This window comes from Corvus hawaiiensis, chromosome 21, assembly GCF_020740725.1.
Source record: "Corvus hawaiiensis isolate bCorHaw1 chromosome 21, bCorHaw1.pri.cur, whole genome shotgun sequence".
Classification (NCBI taxonomy): Eukaryota; Metazoa; Chordata; class Aves; order Passeriformes; family Corvidae; genus Corvus; species Corvus hawaiiensis.
In genome coordinates, this window is record NC_063233.1 from 1,537,339 (window position 1) to 1,551,503 (window position 14,165).

Genomic DNA, 14,165 nt, shown 5'->3' on the forward strand with positions numbered 1-14,165 from the left:
GGGGCCGTCGCAGGGCCGGGGCCGCCCCGTTGCCGGTGCCCGCCGCGGAGCTCCGAGCGCGACCGGGGCCGGCCCGGCCCTGCCCTCACACACCTGCCCGGCCCCCGCCCTCAGCGCTGCGCACTCTGCGCCCGGCACGCTCGCGCCTACGCCGTTTGCGCAGCGGGAGCCCTCAGGTGCGGCGCTCGCGCTGACGACATTACGGAGAGTCCGTAACACACACCGACCTCTCGGGGCTCTACGCAAGCGGCGTTTCCAGGTGCGGCTCGGCCGCTCCCGTCCCGCGCGGCCGCGGCGCGCTCCGAGCAGCAGCGCCGCTCCCCAGGCGAAAGGTGGGACCGCGCGGGCTGCGCGGGGAGCAGCGGCCGCAGGTGGGGAGTCGCGCGGGGCCGAGCCGCCCTACGTCGATTCCGTAAGGCTGCGCCGGCCTGCAGGAAACGACAGGGTCCGTGGCGCTACGGAGCTGGCGCAGGGCGGCGCGGCGCCCCGTACGCAGTTGGCGTAGGGCGCTCTCAGGTGCAGGGAAGGGGCGGGCGCGCGTTGCCCGGCAGCCGCAGCCTATGGGGGCGCGGGGCGCGGTCACGTGCGCAGCCCCGCTCGGCGCTGCGGAGCCGGAGGAGCCGGACGGGGCCGCGGAGCCGGGACGGGGCCGCGGGGTAGCGCCGGGGCCGGCGCCGAGCGGGGTGAGGAGGGCGGGCGGCGGGGAGGGGTCGGGGCGGCGGGCGGCCCGTCCCCGGGCACCGCTCCTCCCACTGCACCGGGCACTGCGGGCAGGAGGCAAGGGCAGGACACGGCGCGGGGGGCGGCGCGGGGGGGGGGGGGGGGCGCTGCTGCGCGCGCGGAGGGGCGCGGTGGGGCGGGAGGGCTCCGCGCCCCGAGGGGCCGCGGGCGGGGGCGGCGGGGAGGGGTGAGGGGCTCGGCGGGGAGGGGTGAGGGGCTCGGCGGCGCCATGCGCGGGCGGCCGCCCCTCCGCCGGCGGCGGGGCGCGTTACTTGCTCGTGGGGCGCGCACCTGTCGGCGGGGCGCGATACCTGTCCGCGGGGCGCGCAGGTGGCGGCGGGGCTGGGGCGCAGCCGGCCCGGTGTGCGCGGTGTCCCCGGGCGGTCCCGGCCAGGTGCGGGCTGCGCTGCGCTGCGCTGGGCGGCTCCCGCCGGGGCTCGGCCCGAAGTTCGCTCCGGCGCGGTCGGTGCAGCGCCCTCCGCGCCCCGGCCCCGCGGGGCAGCCGCCTCCCTCCGGGCCCCGGGCAGGCTCCTCCTGGCTCTGAGCACACTCATCAGTGTTATGGTCCATGGTTTGTTTGGGTTTTTTTTCCTCTTTCATTCTGTATTTGCTTTGCACTGGATTTTGTAATCATTAACCTACTATTCCTTCTGGAAGTGAGAGCGTGAAAGGGATAACCAGGGAGTCACATGCCTGCCACCGAGTACAGCAAAACTTGAGTTTTGAGTCAAAGTAGAAAAATGCATTATCTGGCTAAATGTCTTATTATTTATTTACGTGGCTCTGAAAATGGTGCCTTGTGATTTACAGAAAGAACAGTGGAGCATTCCAAGCGGCTCCTGCACAGGGTATGGCAGAAGAGAAAACTTATAACATGGGGGGTCCTAGATATGTTGGAATTAATTTTTTTCTATATTCGTGTCCTCTAGTTTGTTAACAGTTTTAAAAAGTTTTATTGTACTTTGTCGTGACAGCTCAGAAATGCTAAGTGTGGTTAAAACAAAGAAAGAATTAAGTGGGGATTATTGTCAGGAATATTTCAGATGTCCAGTTCCAAAACATGTTTATGAAACTGTAAGTTAATTAAAATAGCTGGGCTATTTAACTTAAATTAAAATAGTTGTGTGTTCTAGCAAACATTTGAAGCCTGGCCTTCTAGGGTAAAGACAGAAAATTAAAATAATTTCCTCCATTCATGCAGAATACTTTAACATCTTTAGAAAGAATGGAGAAGAAAGGACTGTTTGCAAACTTAGTCTAGTTTCCTTTGATTTTTAAAGACATGGTAACCATTTTTGAGACCCAAAGGAAGCAGCAGTGGTGGCAGAGAGGAAGGAAGGAAGGAGTATGGAGCAGTGCTGTCTACTTGGAGGGGAGGCCTTAAAACAAAACTTTTGGAATGGGAAGAGAGGAAGGCCTGGCAGTGTCTCTGGAGAGGTTGCATTGCTGTATTCCTGTATTTGCTCAAGGTCGTTGTTCAGTCTCTGAAGAGCAAAAGCGTTTTCCAAGAATTTAACCAGCCCACCTCTTCCATGGAAGGTGTACAAGCTGGGTTGTAGTTATTTCCTGCCAGTGTAGAGAGGAAGGAGAAATTTGTGTCAGCAAACTGCAGCTGGCTGTAGCTTCTCCTTAATTCCTGGTCATTTTTAGGAAGTTAGACTTGTCTCTGGAAGTTCTTGGCATGTATAATTTTCTTCTGTCTGAAGCTTTCCAACCATTTTCCTTTGCTTCACGTTGTGTAGAAAGCAGGGAGAGATGTGGAGAAGAGCGGGTAGGATGGCTAATAGCGAGGGTTTAATGTTTTCAGTTCTCTGTTCCTCAGAATCCCATGATTGATGGTGCCAGTCTGGTGCTGCCTTGGCATTTGTCGTTTGAAGAGAATCTTTAGTCTTGCTAGTTTGGTTAGTCCCAGTTTTATAAAGGGGCTTTATTTGCACAGGCTGTTCATCCAGACTCGTTGTTTCGGCTGAACTATTGGCAGTATTTTTCATCTCTGCACAAAGAAGATGCTGATAAAGCACCAGTTCTTGCTCTGTGTGGTTGACAGGCTACACATGAGGTGGAAATCTAGGACCTGATTTCTTGGGGAACTGGAGAAAGATTCCATGTAGAAATACTTGTGCGTTGGGGTTGGGGGAGCCCCAGGGGTAACTAACTGGTAGCAATGTTGCTGAGGAAGTGACCAAATCCAGCTTTGCAGTTTGTCCTGGAAGGAATTTCAGACAGCTGATTTCAAACCAAAGGTTCAGAGTAAATGAGAAGACAGGAAGCAGTTGGAAAGGTACAACAGAAGATGGCATAAGGCAAGCCATGCCAGGCCTAAACATGAGAGAAGTAGCTTAAACTCTGGTGGATATGTGGGTTTTGGTGACCCTTGTTTCTGACTTGTACACCATTTTTCCGTGGATGTTCATTCAGAATGCAATGCTTAAGGTCACAGAGCTCTCTTCTTTTGAAGCCCCTCTGTTAACGTTCCTCAAAAGCCTGTGGGTGGACTGAGATTTTTTTTTTTTTGAACTGTGAAATCTTGTTTGGAAATAAAAAAAATGTAAAAAAAAAAGTAGTCTAAGAAGCTGCTTCATGTTGTGAAAAAGCTCACTGTAGAATCATAAAAGCTGCAGTTTTTCCACATTGCTTTGTAGCTTGGCATGTAAATAGAGGTCTTTGAAGAGCATATCCATGGCTGGAAAGGGGGAGAGGGAAAGGTTCTGGCTGGTTAACAAGCTTCTGAGTGTGTGAAAAGCCACCGTGAACATGCTTGGTGAGGTGTCTGTTAAAACATGGAAGTCTGTCCTGGGCTGGGGTGAGGTACATACACCTAGAAGTGGCCAATCTGTCGAAGTATAAGTATGGAAATGGTAGAACAGTGGCAGTTTGTGTATTTTACAGACTGGGCTGGGTGAGGGGAGCGCTTGGGGCAGGTGGGAGGGAGGTCCTGGGATGTTCTGGCTGCTGAGGGAGATGCTGGGGGGATGAGGATGCAGAGGGTCTGTCTGCACCTCCTTGGGCTCACCTCCAGCTCTTGCTGAGTTTGGGTTTATGGTGCCTCTCACCGTGCCAACAGCAGATTTCAGCATGTTGGGGTCTGCACCTTACTTTGTACTGGGGTGGGGAGAGCGAGGACTTTTCTGAGATCAGCCACATGAGGAGCACTTGGCTGGTGCGGTGTGCTGGATTTGCTGTAGCCCAGCAGTATTGGCAAGTGAAGATTGCTTTGCTACTGAATATGCTGCAGTGAGGAAATCAAAAGGAAAATTCTTGTTTAAAGCAATATGAAAAAAGTGTTAGAGATTTAAAGAGCAGAAGAATGCAAGTCTCAAACCCTTCTGTAGAAACCATAGTTTGACAACGTTTGTTGTACTTGCAGCGTGATTTGACAAACAGAAACTTTGTACTTGATGTTTAAGGAGGGAGAAGCCTTACCTGAAAGCTATTACTGGTATCTTTTGTTAAAAGCAGTAATTGTTACAAGCGACAAGGCCGAAGACAGTATTTTTTCCAGTTGTACTTCTGCAGTTCTTGGCACTTGTGTAGTTTTTCCTTCTTATGTGCAAGTTTTTCACTGAGCACTGATGACAGAAAGCAGTGTCACAGTTTGTGTCTGTGTCAGCTCACAGAGGGACAGTGTTCCTATTTAACTTCTTTGAAAACCTCAATTCATGTCCCTTAAAAAAAAGCTGCAGAGGAATTCTTATGAATGATATAAGTGAGTAAACATCTTGCACTTTGGATTTTTAGACTTTATTTGTAGCTATATTACCTTATGTTCTGGTCCTCTCACTCTGGTCATCATGGAATAGGAGGGGACAGAATTCTTGGAGCCCACTCCCCGTTGGTCTGTTGCCTTGTGCTCCTAGTTCTGCTTTGCAATGCACATCCTGACCTTTCCGCTCATTTCCTGTGCAGTGTCAGAATGTGGACGAGGTGCTGGCTATAGAAGCCCCAGAACAAATTCAGGGTATGTCATTTGTTCTGCTGTTGGTGAAGGGTATGTAAAGCATGGCCCTGGGCTGCTCTGTCCTTCCTCCGCTGCTAAACCCAAGAACTCTGGGACTAACCCAAGGCTGGATTTTCCATGCAGCTGAGCCAGGCTGCTGTATCTCTGGGCCACCTGCACATCTGCCCATTGGCTTCTCAAGTAATAAAGACCAGGAATTAATTAGTAAACCCTATGCCCTTGTGGTCTTATGTCGTTGATTTTTCTATAACTATGCAAAACTTTATGACTTGTCTGTAGTAAAATATTGTCATAACCTGCTGGTAACTTAAAGGTGTAAGTGGAGGTTGAAGAGCAATAATCTTATGAAATCCACTTTAGGGATCTTTTGGATTGTGGAAACTTAAGTGATCCTGCCACATGTGTTGATTTACATTAGTTCCCTTACGTTGTGGTTTGGTGTGCTATTTAAGAGCCCTAAGATGCTACTGGTGATTGACATAACAAAATGTAAATTATATGCTGTTTTCCTAAGGTCTAATTTATCTGTCGTAAGGTTTGTGTACCAACAGTACTGAGATCTTCTTACAATAATGTTTCTCTTTCAAGTAATGCCTACACAGGGGAATTAAATTACCCTTAATTGTATGCTTAAAAAGAAAATAAAATTGGGGTGTGTATGGCTATGCCAGTAAATTAAATTTTGCTGTTTCTTGTTCTTTTTGTGCATTTAGTTTAAATTGTCTTTATTGAAAAATTTAATGTTTGAGTATCTGGTTGGGAAGAACAGTCTTACTCGTGGGTAGCTGTGAGATGTCACAAAACTTGAAGAAATCTTATAAACCAGAATTCATTTGAAGGAGAACTTGGCATTTGGCTTGGGAGTAAATGAACTCAATGGTGAGAAACTAGTGTTGCCCCATAGAAATTGCCCCCCAGTAGGAGCAGAAAAGGGCAGGCTGAGTTTAAGGCCTTGTACTTTTCTCTTTTTCTTCTGATTCTTGGGAGGGAGGACACTTTGACTGAACACATTTCTTGTTTGACTTGCAACACAGGAGACTGGAGTGTTGGCACAGCATCTTAAGTGTTGGGCCCTCAAGAGTCTTTAGTATTCTCTGAGCCACAGGGATGATGTTCCACGGGGAAATGTCCCTCCGGAGCTATTGGACTGAGTTGATAATGACCCTAAACCAGATGTTCCCTAATCTCACTTCTCAGCCATCAGGATATGCCCTGTGGAAAGGCTGGCACAGCCCACAGGTGTGTGGGAAACCCCACAACCCCTGTGTAGCTGGTTTGTGCTTCCAGAAATGAGCTTTGGCAAAACACTCCCTCGAGAGGCTGAGGAGGCCTGAGGCTGTGGGCAGGGGCTTTTTGGGCACACAGCACCTAATTCCTTCCAGCAAGATTCTGCCAAAAAATGGTTTACCATAATTCCACGGACATTGTGAAATTAATACATCCTTTTTAGTCTCTATTTTAAAGGTCCCATAACAGGATTATGGTAAGTCATGGTTGATCTTGAAGGAGGCATAAAAATTTTCTTCGCTTGTTGTAGGGCTTTCGTGTTTTTTGGTTACGGTGTAGCAGGCAAAGCATGGTTCCCAATTTAACCCTCTCCATAAACATGGTATCTCTCTTCATAACATGAACTGACATGAAATCATAAATATGATATCTTGCTTGCTAAAGAGACTGTACAAAATTCAGCAGGAAACAAGCTGACATGCTGCGCTCCACTGAATTTAGGTGCCATTGTTGAAACAGGTGATGTTTTAAAATTGCCAGCTGGTATATACCTGAATAAAGGTGTTTGATTTACAAGGTCTTTTTACAGCCTGCTTAGCAAGACACTGATCAGTTGGACCAAACACATCACCTGGAGACTGGGTAAAGGCCTGCAGTCAGGACAGTATGAATAGATCCATTCAACAAACAAATTACAACTTGTATTAAAGAGAGAATAAAAGGCACTTGAGTTAGCTGCCCCATGGCAGTCAGCTGGTGCTGTGTTTCTGATAGAGTTCGGAGCATGATCATCAAGGGTCCAGTGGTGGCACCCTGTGTGGGTAAGGTCCATGGGACTGGGCTGCGGATGTTTTTGTTAACCATAAAACAAATAACATCAGTGAACGTGGAAGTGCCGACTAACGCAGGTTTAATCAGTTTTGAAGCTGAATGCACATAACAGCTATTTATGTGATGTTCATTCCCTGGCCATGGTGGCAGTGGCCCAACCTGCGTGGCTGGTTTTCCCAGCTGAGGCAGCTGTGTGATGTTCTGACAGGTGTGACTGATGCTGGGGCTGGCTGAAGACAGCCATATCCCAGTATGAAGACAAGGAGAACAGCTAGTAATTTATTCCTGGTTTTGATACAGATGTGCTGAAAGGGGCAGGTCTTTGCGTATAGAAACTTGTTCTTTGTCTCCAGGTATGGGGGCTGAGTTTGCTCTGTGACCCTCCTTGTGCTTTTCTACTTTATCTTTTCTGCTCTGCCTGATTGCTGTGTCTTATGTGACAATCTGGAGGGATTTGCTGTAATGGAAGAACCTCTGGAATAGAAGGGGGAGCTGTAGGTGTACAGGCTGTGACTCCAGGGAGTGAAGTACTGGAGAATAGACGCAGCCACTGGAAAGCTGGGGGCTGTGGTATGATGGAACAAGTAGAGAACATGGATCTCCAAGTAGGATACTTGACAGGATTTCAAGGAAACAGATACAGAGACTCAGAACATTTGGATTTCTACTGCTCTTCCAATCACAATCTCTTCCCCTTTGCTCTAACAGCTGGTATAGCTCAACAGAAGATAAAGGGAAAACATAAATGTCCAAGAACTGATTTCTCCCCACCTCTGCTTTGAAGGATGCCTTTTCCATGTCATAGGCTCTTAGTGACTGTCATCTTTTCAGAGAGCTTAAACTGTTTGGTGAGCAGTTACTCTGTGTCCTAATGCTTCATGATCTCTTGATTCGATGTCTAGGTAATTGGACTTGGCAAATAGATTAGGGCTTCTTTGGTTACCCAGTCATGCTGCCCAAGTCTTCAATCATGCAGAGACTTAATCTGTTCCTTTAAAGTGCTCAGCTGTGCCATTTGGGTGACCCTAAAGAGCATCACCGGGGCTGAACTGCAGTGTGTGGTAAGCAGGGATGGGACGTAGGAGAACTGGGAGCGCTCCTTCCAAAACTGGAAATGGGTGAAACTCTTCAACAGCAGGCACTGAGCAACACTGTGTTCCAGTGAAGAATGTCTGGTAATTAACCTGCAAGTATTGATTAGGGCAGCATTTGGCCCCTTTTCGGGTTCTGCCACTGACTTACCACACAATTTCATTTCTTCATGTCTCAGGTTCCCCCTATAAAGATCTGAAATGTTTTCCTGTCTCACAAAAACTGTTATTTTAAAACCAGTAAGAAATGTATTCTGGTAAATATGGTGACAAGTGTTCTAGAAAAGCCAGGAAGAAAGGCAAATACTGGGAAAGTGGGGGGGGAGACAAAACTGATAACTTCTTTGCTTCTGGTGGGTGAGGGTGAAATTGGTGACTGCCAAAAATATGAGCTCAGAGAAGTAGCTTGTTCTGCTCTGAGCCCACATCTGTACACACCTCCTCATCTCTACAGATGGCCAGAAGGCTGAAGAGAGAACACAGTTGTCTAAATTTGTGTAAGAGAAAAGAATCATGACTCCCACCTTGGAGGCACATAAGAACCTCCTGTAACTGGGGGCTTTTTGACAATTTTAAAAATTTGGTTGAATTTTCAGTCTTAGCAAATTTTGTGGAACCTGACACTGTTCATAGTTGCTAAATAAAAAACTTTTTAAATTTTAAAAGATGGTTGTCTGGAACTGTAGTCTAGTCTTTATTCCTTCAAAACTAGCCTGCTGTGGAATATATTTGATCCAGAAGTCATCTTTGCATGCTTATACTTTAGCAACTTATAAGATGCTTTTCCACTTTAGATTTCATAGTACTTCATATTTTAGAAGTAACAACTGTCACAGTCACAATAGTGATGGTGCGATCTGGATCAATCGTGGTAAAAGGCATGAAGATAAAAACAAAATACTTTTGCCTTTATGTTTCTTTTCTCCTACCATTAGTGTGGGAATGAGATTGTCTTTTACATTGAATATTTTCATATGGTCTGCTTTATCTTTTGGGGGAATTTAGTAACTTTCCTTTTGTTAGCCCAGGAGATAAAGGATATTTTTTAAAGCAGGTAGTTGGGAGTCAGTATTATGTAAGTAGTGATCTCTTGACCAAAAACCTGGTTTTGTGGATGTGGCCTTATTAGTAGTAAACTAATAAAAGAGAGCAGTTTACAAAGTGCATTTTTGACAGGTGTCAAAGCCCATTCTTTGCAGAGGGGTTGAATACTGAATGTCCCTGAGTTGTGACTGTAGATACCCCAAACACTGAGAAGCCTGAAACTGAAACCTCCTGACCTTTTTAAAAACAAACGAGCAGTTTTGTTTAACTTTTTGCTGTGGGTCAGGAGCCTGAGCTTCATACCAAGTTTCAGTGTGATCCAAAGTAACACTGCAGACTTTAAAGGAAAAACTCTTGCAATATGGAACTTATGAAGCTGTGACTGTTGAGGTGCTGTGATTTATTACAGCAGATTCTTAAAAAGGGAATAAGAGATGTCCTGCCCTAAGCATCCTTCAGTAAATGCCAATTCTTAGGTGAAATAGTCTGTGTTCCTTAATATGGCTTCTGCATTAGTGTTAAAATAGCCACGTTACAAATGGATCTGCTCTTTCTGTGCAGTTGGGTGGTATCTGGCCTCTGTTTTGATTCCCCTTGAGATGCTTCCAAGTGTGCTTTTAGTGGTGCAGCTGCAGCCCAGTGCCACTGTCATAACAGCATTCCACCCTCTGTGAGGAGTTGCAGCAGCACCACGCTCGGATGCATTGGTCTTTCCCTTGCAGGAAAGGACACTCATCCTTCCAGCACTGTCTCTACAAAACTTTCTCTGGTGGCTGTTTCACGAAGTTTTGAAGGGGAGCAAGTGTGCTGAAAGAATATTAGGGGTAAAGAGGATTCAGAAGCATTTGCAGAGAAATGGGCAATTCCAGAGTTGAACTAAGCTGATAGGGATCAATGGATTGCCCAGGGAGGCAAAGGGAGTCCAGGAGAAACTGTCAAATGTTCCTTCTGGAGTATCCATTTACTGATGCTTCTGCAGTTACTGCAGGGTTTGAATATCATTGAACTGGTGCTTCTGCAGCTGCTGTAGAAACTGTTGGCTCAGGCTGTCTCCTTGCAGTTCTCCTTCAGAGGAAGGACTGCTCGGGGAGAACGTGGCTGGGCATGGGCCTCACTGGTACGTTCCCTGTTTCCTTTCACACTGCGATCTGCAATCTTTATTTTAATACAAATCCCTTGGCTAGGTTCTTTTCTTTTGCTTATAAATGTTTGATCTGTATGTGGTACTCACAGTAAAGGAGTCCTCTTGTGCCAGAAGAACAAAGACTTGCTTTCTGTTGGTGCTGGGCACCACTGTTGCAGTAGCTGCCTGGTTTTAGTGCCAGTTTTAGCAGGTGCACCTTGTCTCAATGAGTTCTCTTTGCCCTCATCACACAACACAGTAGCAAGTCTCATGCACAGTCTATAGAAGACTGAATTTTGGCGGAGAGCTGAGGAGTTCAGGATTTACTGTACTTCCCCTCTCCCTTCTTTCTCTTGCTCTGCTTTCATTATTTGTGCTCCTCTTGTTAACAGTGGGACTAGGTGATCGATGTAGGTCCTTTCCAGCTGACAATATTGTAGCAAAGTTTGAAATATCTCCTGAAAAAATCAAAGTAACCATCCTGAATGAACTCACAGGAGTTACAAACTGCTGTTGGATGGCTGGAGCTCAGTGTGGAGCAGACTGAAGGGATGTTGTTTGAGGGCTGTGGTTTGGGTGCAGGCAGGGGAAGCAACGATAGGGGCACTCCTGGTCATCTGGGAGTTCCCAATGGTTTTTCTGATTTGTAAGAGAGATGCTCTCAGACCTTCCATCCTTTACATCTGGTTTTGGGTGTTTTAGATGGTCACCCAATATCTAATGTGAAAGCTGGGTTTTGACTAGTTGATTATTTTGTTGGTTTTTTAAGAGAGAGAAGAATAAACTCCCTTATTCTCCACAGCTTGCTCCTATGTCAGCTGGAGCTTTAGAAAAACCAAGTGGCAAAGAGAGCCTTTGGGTTTTTTCTTCAAAGCCAAATGATGTGCTGGAATGTGGTGTGCAGAGTGCTCGGTGCTGAGGAGCTGGCTGCTCTACAGAGCGGGGCTGCAAAGCTTCCCCTTATCTTGCAGAAAAGCTCAGGTCCCTCGCTAGTGTTCTGAAGTGTTCTTGTTTTTTGGCTCCTGTTCTTCCTGAGAACAGACTGTGTGTGTCCTGCTGCCTGACAAAAGAGGGGCTCCATTGTTCTCTTTTGAAAAAGACACAAGGTTCCTGAGTCCTCATCAGTTTGACTTTCAAAAGAGCACAGGCTCAAAAAATTTGATGCCTGAAAGTAGGACACGTTGTGAATTAGGTTCCTGAGTTTAATCATGCCATATTCAGATATTGAATTGCTAATTTGACTCTCATGAATGGACAGGTAATGGTTGTGGAGCGTTTCCTCTGACAGTTTGCCAAGCTGACCTGTGAGGAACCCATGATCCTGCAAGAGAGATTGAATAACAAGAGCAGCCAGGAATGCAGTGTCTGTTCAAATTAAATTAATGAAGCCTAAGGAGGTGGAAAGCTAGAAAGGGGGAAGAGGATGCTCCATGCTGGGTGTGTGTAGTAAATGAATAACTTACACTGTTCCAAGTGCTACCACTGAGTTACTGTGGCACTGGGCAAGTCACTTGAATTTTTGGGCAGTGGGGTCTCTTCTCCATGCAAACAGCACAACATTTACACCTTTCACAGCAATTAGAGAAGTGATGTTTGAAGAGTTGTGAAATGCTTGTGTGTGTATCTAAGGTCTGCTTTTGGGTTTTTTGCTAATAAAAGTACACTGAAACTTGATAACTGCAATCAAAATAGAAAAGACTGAGTAATGTTTTTTCAGTCTCTTGTAAAGTCCAGGTTGCCATCTCCCCCAGGTTAGCAAAGGGAGGGTGGGCAGTACTGTCTGGTTACTGGGAGATAGAGAAGTAATTTTCAAGATTTTTTTGGTTTGTTACCTCTGAGCTGTTTCATTCAATTTACTGTTCCTAGTGTTGAAAAAAAACCTTCTTGAGCGGCTGCAGATACTTTGCAGGGTTTGCTAGTTCCACAAAGCAGCTTGGTGACACCTGCATGCTTTGATATCTCACTGCAGTATTTAGGAATGAGATCAGTTTAGAAATGCAATATATTCTCCCCATGGTAAATGGGAAAAAATGGCCACAACCACTTGGGCCGCAGTTCTGTGAGTGGTGTTATTCACCAAACTGTGCTTATCCTTCAGTGGGGAGGACATTGGTTCCTCTATTACCTTTTAACTTCCATGGCAATATTCCAAGAGGAAAAAACAGTACTTAAGTTTCGTTCTTAGCACAGAGATAAATGGAATGTCACTGTCATTTGTCTGAAACCACGTGGTGAAAGGCAGGATTTTTTTCCCTAATAGTTTTGCAGAGTAATAGGACAGACCACGATTTGGACTGCACAAGACATGTGCTGGGTTACTTTAGAGTCTCCCAAGTTCTAATTTGCAAATTCTAGAAAATTTAGAACAGAAACATATGAGTGTCTGCAGAAATCATGCTTCTGAATTTAACTTCTGGATTTTGCGTTGGTAAAGCATGAAATTGCCTGGTAATATTTGTCCACTGAATTTCAGGGACAGCCTTTCCTTGTGTTGACAGTGCTGCACTGTTCTGGTTCTGCTGTTCTGTTCCTGGTCCTGCAGTGTGTGAGTTATAAATGCTTTAGAGCAAAATGCTCAGTGAAAAGGTGTTAGCTAGGTTTAATTACTCTTTGTTTCTGTCAAAACCAGCAACAAGCCTTTGCAAGAATGTTCTTTTACCTTGTTACTGTTTTCTTCAATGTATTTCTGCAGTAAATAAATAATGGATAAACTTTCCCAGGCCAGTAAGACCTGTTTCTGAACACCCTGTTACAGCAAGTGTAGGAGGTTGCAAATACCACTGAGAAAGCCCAATACAAGGACTTTTGTTTCCACAACAGAGAAGCTGTGCAAGTGAAGAACTCATAAACCAGCAGAACCAAATGCTCTTTCAGTGCACAAAGCATTTATGTATTTTCTTTTTAAAAAGGATTTTTTTCACTAACACAAGTGTCAAGTTATAGAGATGAATTGTGTTTGAACTGTGGAATAAGATAGATTGATGGCATTATGATCGACACTCTTATATCACTAAAAGTATAGTTTTGGACTGAAAACCAGGCAGGTTTTTTGTGCTGACAAGAGCAGAATTCAATATAATGGTGGTGTTGACATGGATACAGATTTCCAAAGGTGGCTAAGCAGGCAATAAAAATATTTACACCCTAATTTGGACTGAGGGATGAAAGGGTTTCTGTCTCACTGCCCACCTGAGGAGAACACCCTCAGTCTGTGTAGCAGCTGGTTTCTAATCCTGGTTTTGATCCTGCCTCTGCATCAGGAACTGTGTGCTCTCCTACCCTGACAGGTTGTGGCTTCCCAAGTGCAACTTCTTTTGAGAAATAAAATAAACCCCATCAGTGTTGCATTTAGGCACAGCAGGTTTCCTGTTATCAGGGGAACTGAAGTGGCCAGACACAACCTGCAGCTAATGGCCCAAAATAAACTAACTTTGATTGTTTTTCTCTAGTCTTTCCCTGGACAGTAATTCCAAGTGTTACTTTTAGCAACTCTAGTGTATGAAAGGAGCTTTGGGGAGAGAGTTCTGTTGTTGTGGACTGATGTCCCTGCAAGGCTGAGAGCACTTTGAATGCTGGTATTGATTGGCGAGGCTGTGTGCTCCTCCCGGAGAAACTGCGATTTGCTCCTGCTCCAGGAGCTGCAGCAGCTGCGCCACACTCCCCTGTGCCAGCCTGGCTGTGGTGTTATTAACCTGCCCAAACTCACTGAACAAGGGACTTCCTGGGGCTCCTGGCATGTGTGGTGCCTCCAAGATGTTGATCCTGTTTTGCTGTTCAGAGATTTGTTGCTTGGTGCTAGTGGGAGGACGGGATGTGATGTCTGGTGGAGAATGCGAAGACTGAGGAAGCTTCTTTAGCAAATGAAGAGCTGGAAGCATCTTTCGTGTTCTTGTGAGTGGCACAATGGAGATGACATCATTATCTATAGGGAGAAATTAAACTAATTCATAGCCCTGTAGGAAATGTAAAGAAAGAGGCCAAACCAGCAAAGTTGTGTCTGTGGTCTTAAAAATGCCATCCACCTGGGACTGGTACATTTATCCTGAGAGCTCCTGTTTCTCCCCCCAGATTTTATTTGAAATTCAAAAGATAAAAAAAAAATTGACTATAACTTCTCAAGTTGGAGATCAATTACTTAGCACAGTTGTGTTCTCCAAAGATACTGGAGAAT

General features: G+C 46.1%; 2 protein-coding genes across 10 annotated transcripts in view; one reads left to right on the plus strand and one right to left on the minus strand.

Annotated features, from left to right (window-relative positions):
* CRB2 (crumbs cell polarity complex component 2) overlaps window positions 1-246 on the minus strand; it is a 57,477-nt gene extending 57,231 nt beyond the window's left edge. The window contains exon 1 of the mRNA XM_048325597.1: window positions 228-246. The gene's annotated coding sequence lies outside the window, so the exon portion shown is untranslated. The remainder of the gene's footprint in view (window positions 1-227) is intronic.
* The window catches only part of LOC125336690 (spermatid perinuclear RNA binding protein), a 60,081-nt gene continuing 46,152 nt past the window's right edge, over window positions 237-14,165 (plus strand). For 6 of the 9 annotated variants that reach the window (XM_048325614.1, XM_048325615.1, XM_048325610.1 and 3 more), the window contains exon 1: window positions 618-683. The gene's annotated coding sequence lies outside the window, so the exon portion shown is untranslated. Of the gene's footprint in view, window positions 260-617; window positions 684-14,165 lie in introns of those variants that run through there. The other 3 variants (XM_048325612.1, XM_048325613.1, XM_048325609.1) reach the window with 2 other exon arrangements.